Consider the following 8,438-nt stretch of genomic DNA (forward strand, 5'->3'; position numbering starts at 1 on the left):
GAAATGATATGACTTCTATGCAGAATTCTGCCTCGTTTTCTCGCTCTTATTCTCCATCGGAGTGCTGCGAAACGAACCATGCGATGATTACGATAACAACGGAGTTAATTTTTACGAGTTTACCTCTCACAATCAGCCGCGATCCCGAACTCTTCGCCCTTTCGTCTTTCTCTCTCCTTTCGTAGGTCGGCAAAAGCAGACCTACGAATTAATAACCGTTCCGGACCGTTCTTCCGTTACTGCGGAATTAAAGTATCCTCTCCCGGAGGGATAGATTCCGCCGAGGACAAATCCACAGAGAGCGACACAGCGAGGATTGGCCGCGAGAATTAATCACTCGTTCAATCTGCGCGAAATCACGCCGTGTAATCGTTCGCCGGGGTTCGTTATTAGCGCTCGGAGCGCTGTAAAACGGCCGCGTGTTGTATTGTACTTTCGTTGCTGACGGTTTGGTAGAAACGGCGGTAAATCGAATGTTTCGATTAATTGGCACCGAGCGACTTTCCGGCTTTTTTCTCATCCCGGGTATTCTTTAGCATGACGTCAAACGCATTTTCTCTGTTTCTTCGATTTCAATATTTTGCTTCCGATCGCGCGTCTTATTGCGTGTGAAGCTAGTATAATTGAGTTCTGGCTTTATTGTGTATAGATCATTAATTATAAATAATTAAAATAAATAAAACATTTTTTTTTTAATTATTTTACCTAAAAACTCGTATTTTTGAATATAGATATATGAGCTGCTGACCACGCATTTCGAGAGTTATTATTTTATCCAAAATCCAAAAAAACTCATATTTTCGAATATAAAGATGAGATGTGGTCAGCAGCTCGCCTCTATATTCAAAAATACAAGTTCTTTGGATAAAATAATTTTTTAAAAAATTGTCTATTCTTATTCTTATCATTAAAACTTTTTGGAAAGGCATTATACATGTTCAGAAATATACCAGAATTATTTCGTAATAAGTAAAACTCTTGAAAATCGAGAGGCATTTTACTTCGATACTAATTTGTTTTTAGATATTTTTTTATTTAATCGTCAGAACTATTTGTTTAAATCAAGAACTTTAGAATCATTGAAAATAAAACCAAAATTCTCAATTATTTATGATCATCCACGAAATAATGATATGCTGGCTTTACACACACAAGATGTTTTAATTATTTCCTTCTTTAGCTTTGACTCGAGCGTATAATGTCGGTAAATCGATACAAGATAATGCCATTTTCAACATAAATGTAGGAGTATACATTAGTAAACATAGTTAATTGTCAACTCACTATGAAGCAATTAAGCGATGTACAAAGTTGCTTTAGTGACATTCGCAAACAATATAAAGATAGATTAAAGAATAAAATTTGTATGTCCTATATGATTAATTCAATTAAATCATATAAATCATAAAAATATAAACCATATGAATATTTAATTTTGCTTTAAATCAAGCAATTCGTGTTTCGTAACATCGATCGCATATACAAGGAGAAAATGTTGTAGTTCAAATTATACATATAAAAAACATTCCCTTTCAGATTTATCGTAAAAAACTATATGTTTAGTTAGTATTATATGTTCCACTATATATACGAAAATAATATCGCAATTTTTACTATAACATTTTCGCCGTGTATAAATGCTAGACAAGAATGCGAGCGGAGTAGAATTCGCAAACGGGACTCCATTTCAGACGAAGAATTTTAGAGACAAAGAGGATAACATTAGAGTCCTTTACGACGGAGAAGGGCTTGAGGGGAAGAAACGAACGGACGCGAGAAAAAGAAGGGAAGTCGGACTAAGACTGATAAGACCTCGTTATGGATTCCGGCGGCGTGCCGGGGTAGGACGTCCTCATTGCCCGAAGTGTCCTGCAAGATACGAAATAATGTCGGCGCGCGCGCGCGCGCGCACGAACACGCGGAAACGCAAGGATAACTTATCCCGTCCACGCCCCATGGAATTCCTCCTATCTGCCTCTCGAAACTCGTATCTCCGTTTCCGTGACTCATCTCTCTCGCTTCCAATCTCCTACTCTCGGGACAAATCTCGCTCCGGGATCGTGACTACCCTTCCGAAAATAACGTAAATCTAGGCGCGATTAGATCCCACGGACTTTCGAGAAAACTCTCGAAAAAAGATTGCAAGGCAAGACGTTTCGTTCGCGAGATTTCGGTCTGTGTTATACGCGACCGTAATACGGAATCTTACATGATAACATTGTGTCAAACGTGGAAAACTGAGAAAAACCAGCGAGAATTTGAGTTACAAAATTATTAAAAAATAGCACATGTGACTCTGTCTATTAAAAGTGCTCTACGTAAAATACATGCAATATTTGTAATATTTCGTAAAATTCAAGGCAATTAATATAGGCAGTGAATATATTTTTGTTATTTTTGATATTTGGAGGAAATGGACCAGTTAGCTGAATTTATCTATCATCAACGAAAAAATGAGATAGATATGAAAAGAGAGACGTTGAAATGATTTTTACATCTTTTATAGAAGTATACAAAAAAATATTCACAAATCAACGGTAGAGAAATGTCAATAATTCATAATTATTAATTTTCGTATATATTAATGTCACTGTAAATTCTGTAATTTGTTGAAGATGAAAAGCAATCAAAATAAAATAAATTATTAAAATAAACATCTCAAATTTAAATATACACCATCCACTGCATAATAACATACCGTTTCGTAAAAACAAAAGAGTACAAAAATACATTTTGCAAACAAGCGCCAATATCGGATTCAATCTTAATTATTATTTAATATAATAGCAAAATAATAAAAACAAACTCTTACCAAATAAAACTAATATCAAGATAATTTAAAAAAATGCTCCGTCGTGCCGATGAAGAGAGAAATAAAATGTCACGATGTTAATTATCACATATTATGACAAATAATTGTTTAATTTTTTAAACGACAAGACAATTGTCAACACTGAAAAATGTTAGCAGCAAAGTTACTCGACCGTAAATTATGGCGACAGGTTAATTAGCGCGATCGACTCGCGCCGTTAGTATCACCGCGATTACGGATAGTTGAATCGAGCACGCGAATAAAAGTAGCGCGATTAGCGAGTCTTAACGAAGGATACGCGAAGGATCGCAACGAAACCATAGAGTTTTAAATGAACGGTGTCGACGCAATTTGGTCGGTCGCCAAAAATATAATTTACAATCGTAACAAATTGAAATATATCAACCCTGAAGAAGTCGACAACGCGATGATAATCTCGTGGACGTAAATTCGCTAGCTCCAGAACTCCCGTCCCGAGGAGAAACGGCACGATATAAAGAGTTGCGCTATCAACAGTGAAATAGGCAATTTTCCTTACTTTTACGACGATCAGGAGTTGGTGAAGGATCTCTCTTCGCGCAGTATCTCACCTGTCGCGTTCGTCACAGAATCCACCAAGAAACAGACAGCGTCACGTGTCACTGAACCGCCACTTTATAAAAGTTCACACCGACCGGTCGTCCCGCCGATCCTCGTCGCACGCAATCTCCCGTTCTTCCTCGTTAGAGAAAAACTCGCGATCGCTCACGGAACAGGCTTTCACAGCCGATACCGTCCCCTTTCGGGGATGGGCCACGAGCAACAAACGTCGCGCACCTCGAGAGACGGTACACCCCGTCCGCGTCGATCCTCGCGGAGGAAGCGCGGCGCGATTCCGCTTGTTCCCCGGGACAACCGATGGGGAAGAAAGCCAAAAAAAAGAGGGAAGGAAAAGCCACGCGTTCGCGAGAGAGGGAGAGAGAGAGGAACAACCGACGCGGCGACGACGACGGCGGCGGCGGCGGCAGCGACGACGACGACGACGACGACGGTCGCGTGGTATCGATTCGTGGCCGTGGAAAGCCGGCGGCGAGGCGGCCCAGAGAGAGCTTTTTCTTCGCTTTCTCTCCCTCCCTCCCCCGTGTATCCTTCTCTCTCTCCCCGCCGCGGACGACACGTTTAAATATCCGTCTACGTTGTGTGTAAGCAAACGTGTGTTCCGTTTTCGTCCGAAGAAAGCCTCGTGGACCGCGCGCACGAGGTCGTTCACAGAACTCTTCTTTTTCTTCTTCTTCTTCTTCTTCTTCCTCTCTCTCTCTCTCTCTCTCTCCTCTCTTCCTTTCTCTCCACGCGAATATACGGATGTATAAACAGGCACCACAGATCGGAAACTGCCTCGAGATACGAATTCTACGAACACGTACGAGAGCGAGAGACACAACGTGCGGATGACTAGTGCGTGTACGGAAGACGGACGCGTCTCCCTCGAACGTCCGGGTCGGACTGAGCAGAGGGGCATCCGACAGGCCCGCGTAGTCGTTCGAGGTACCGTCTCCCCCCACTCGGAGGAGCCACGCTTCGGCTTTCCCAACCCTTGTGGCACGACCTCCCCTCCCTTATGCTCTTCCACCCTACTGCGTCAGTGCCGTATTCAAAGTTGGATCTTCCGCGAACTATGAAAATTGACATCTCTCTTGGTGTATCTCATTTCATTACATATAGGTATATATATATAGTTTACAAATGTTAGAAAAAATTATCTTTTTTCTAGCAGGCAATAATATTGGGAAATTTTATTAAAAACTATTAAATAGATTTTGTACGTAATTTTTTTAATAAAACTATCCTCGATAAAACGGTAAATTTTTTCAGAATTCTCTTCAAACACAAAAAATGAAAAATTAGATAAAATATAAGAAATGTAAGAGTTTATTAAAATTTTCATTTCGCAAATGGATAAACTCTTTACAAGAGGTATTAATTTAACATATAAATGAGGATAATAATGTAGCGCGCAAATATATGCATAAGTACTCTTATGCTTACGCGATAGCTTTTAATGCGGCAGATATCGATTTATGCTATTATTTAGCGCTATTTTCGCCGGTTTCATAAATGTTATTTGAATTTTTCATTTTGTTAAATCGACAAATTTACTATTAAAATTGATGCATAAAATATTAATAAAAATTCATGCACAAGACATTCCGGAATGTTTAGAGTCAAATCGATTAGAATTTTATTAATAACATCGAACATCGTATGAAATTATAGTGGAAAAATTCTTCAGGAACATTTGTTACGAACTTTTGCGTAATTAATGTATGGAGGTAATGTATTTTAATTTACTTTTATGTTCGAAAAAAAATGTTTTAAATTAAATAATATAAAAAAATCTGATTATGAAAAGTTAATGAGATATAAAATCCTTTTTGAGTTAAATTAAATATTTTCAAAATTTATAAAATTATAATTATATAAAATGCGAAAGTCTCTTGATACGAAAATAATAGCAGACAGAGAGCATAGACCATAAACCAGGGCATAAATCAAACCATAAATCATAGATTAAGGACCAGAAACTGTGTGTGTGAAATTGGCACCTCAACTATTGGCATCGCAAATTTTTATGGAAGTTCTAGAAACTATAGACCAGAAAACCAGAAGCTATAAACCAAAGTTCATAGACCAGAAACTATACACCGAAGATTAGAAACCGAAAACTGTAGATTATAGACCAGATATCATAGATCATAGACCAAAGACCATATATAAACCATAGATCAGAAAAACGAGAGACCACAGAAGAGAAATAAAAAAAAAATGATCGTCGCGATAGGATTTTAAATATTAGATACAAATGTATCACATATTGTTGTGTTTATTTTTTCGCTTCCGGTCTCGATGTTCCCCTCTCGAAAAAAAAGACCATCAACGACCGATATGAAAAAGATATCGAAGTGGCTCGCAAGCATCCCTTTTCTCCACCTTTCGAAAACGTTACCCTCCCATTGGCAGAACTACAGTCCATTCTCGGCATACCTGATCGCGCCGGGCAACCTCTGCTTTTTCGGGCCAGGTATGCTTTGCCACGATTTCATAAAGGTTCTCGAAGAGCATGTCTCGAATGCTGTCGACCGCATCCTCGAAGGGCAACAAGAACGACTAAAAATCGTCCGTCTGTAGCTAACACATCCATCCTTGGTATTTCGTAGGAAAATTCACGGAACTTAAAATCAAATTGCACTGTTCAACAAGCAACGAAAGAATGTTGCGGAATGTGGGTAAAGAATATTTCACAAGTCACATTTTGCAATACAACTCGTGCAGCACAAATGTATATGCGAGAATAATAGTAGAAAGAGAGCGAAGTTCATAAATCATAGACAAAAAATGAGATAAACCACAGATTAGAAATCACAAATTGAAAATACATATAATATATATTTAAGACATTTAAAAAATATTTTTGGAGTATCTTGGAAACATTGTTATAATTGTACAGGAGTAGATGAAAAATTTTGAACTAACAGAATATTTCAGAGTTAAATTGTAGACACTGTCAAAAGTTAATTAAAATAGTATAAATAAAATGATGAAATGTATTAGTAAGATTACTGTTTCGAAAGTATTTAGCGAGATTATTGATTTATTTTTATTGTGGAATTTATTTAAAAAAAAAACATATTTTCAAGGCTCTACGAAATGTATTTACTTTTATATTTCCCCTATTCTTGAGTTAAATTGAATAATATTATTTTATTGTTAGTGTTGATCTTTTGCAACATTTTATTATGAGAGATTATTGGGTAATAACTTATAAATAAATTGAAATTATAGAGAAATATATTTGTTCGAGAATGTATTACGTGGGGAGAGAAATAATCTTTTCGCGAGGGATAAACGATCACGGTACTAAGAATGCTGCCAAAATACACAATGCGTGTCCGAGGTTCTCGTATCGACATTCGGAAGTGAGCGATTGAATTAAATTCCTCGTTGAGTACTTCCGCGATATAAGATATGCGCTCGAATTTTTGGGGAAGGAAGGGCCCCAGGTCTAACGTGAAATATTTTACTATTCGGCGGAGAGGGCTCTCGTCCCTTTTCATCGTATTCTTGGGGAAAACTGATAAAAGGATCTGGGAGAATACGTGGAGGATGGGGTCGGTTCGTAGAGAAAAGGAGGGAGATTCCTGGTTTAGGGTTTAGGGTGGGTTTTCGCATATCCCGCGGTAAAGCTTCGTCGGTGCGCCGTGGAAACGATCGGATTATCATTTTTTAGCGCCCACCATCTACCCAGCAAAGAAGTATAGTCTGTTCCTCTCTCTTTCTTTCTTTCTCTCTCTCTCTCTCTCTTGCCAACAAGTAATTCCGTGTTTTCAATCTTGGCTAATGACGCGGAAAGAACTTCGCGCCCGGCAGTCGTTAGGCTTTTAAAACAAATGTTGGTGGACCATAAACTAAATTAGTACTTAACGCTGAAACGAAACTGCCCGGTCTGTCGTTGAAGCCTTAGCTATTTATGAATTAATCGACTTCTGTTTACGACAGGTAACTATCAGGTTCGATTTGAGTCTACTGTATATTAGCAATGTGAACTGAGACGTGTAAAGTTGAAATATAAAAGAAAACGTAGAATTTCATTAAAATGTAAATATATAAAAATTATCTTACAAAAAAATTAATCTTATCAAAGAATTGATATTTAATAAAATAAAATGAAATGAAAATGTTACTATATAAATCGTTCGTATCTAACGAAACGTATTTATATAAATAATTATATTTTGATTATATTTATTATTAGATTTTTTTACAATTAAATTATTTTTCACTTACAATTAAAATGTTTTAAAATATATTTACCGAAATTCAGATAGATTTTTATCGCGAGATGACAAACTCTACGATATTCAAACTCTTTATCTAAGACGTATAACAGCAGGGGTATTAGATTTAAAGATACTCGTTTAATTTTTTCGATCTTCAAGAACACGAACGATCTTACGGAACGGAGATTGTTGCTGACGCAGACTCCTCGGGTAGAGGATTTTCGAGCGCGTTTGCTCCGTTCCAACCGCAACGCGAGTTACGGATAATAACGGCGGCCTATCCGGTAGCCACCGGAGTCAAACCGCAACCCATCGGCATACGCCGCACGTACGAGTGTACGTGTAAGCGCATGCGGATCTCTACGTACAGAGGTGGTGAGCGAGTGCGCGCGCGCACACCTGCGCACACGTACGTCACATCATGTATATGTGTATGTACTCGAAGGGATGAAAACTGCACGCGATGTTACTGGTACAGTTCTCTTAACTCGATCCGACTCGACTCGACTCGACTCGACTCGCGCGCATTAATGCAATGCCCGAAAACTATCGTGTAAATCCAAAGCCGCGTAAATCAAAAGCGCGCCGAACAAGAACCGCTTGTATTGCGAACGCGCAAAATCGGTTCTCGTTTTGTGCGTATTTGATTTACACGCTAGTTCGCGAGAATGCATTAACCACGGCAAATCGAGAACTGTCTGCAAGTGCTCGATACGCGGACGACGGCAATGGCACGAGCGTGTAAAGGCCAGCATTACTACGCGCGCAGCCGACAGAATACAGGGTTGCATTGGGACGCATCGCTCTAGAGA

The 8,438-nt window shown here is 38.5% G+C and overlaps 1 protein-coding gene across 3 annotated transcripts in view; it reads right to left on the minus strand.

The window, feature by feature from the left end:
- LOC114931062 (uncharacterized) overlaps positions 1–4,282 on the minus strand; it is a 252,494-nt gene extending 248,212 nt beyond the window's left edge. For all 3 annotated transcript variants that reach the window (XM_029302982.2, XM_085481011.1, XM_085481017.1), the window contains exon 1: positions 3,351–4,282. The gene's annotated coding sequence lies outside the window, so the exon portion shown is untranslated. The remainder of the gene's footprint in view (positions 1–3,350) is intronic.
- Between the last annotated feature and the right edge of the window lie 4,156 nt (positions 4,283–8,438).

The sequence above is a fragment of the Nylanderia fulva genome, unplaced genomic scaffold (genome assembly GCF_048542155.1).
Source record: "Nylanderia fulva isolate GAGA-0341 unplaced genomic scaffold, ASM4854215v1 Scaffold1, whole genome shotgun sequence".
Lineage (NCBI taxonomy): Eukaryota > Metazoa > Arthropoda > Insecta > Hymenoptera > Formicidae > Nylanderia > Nylanderia fulva.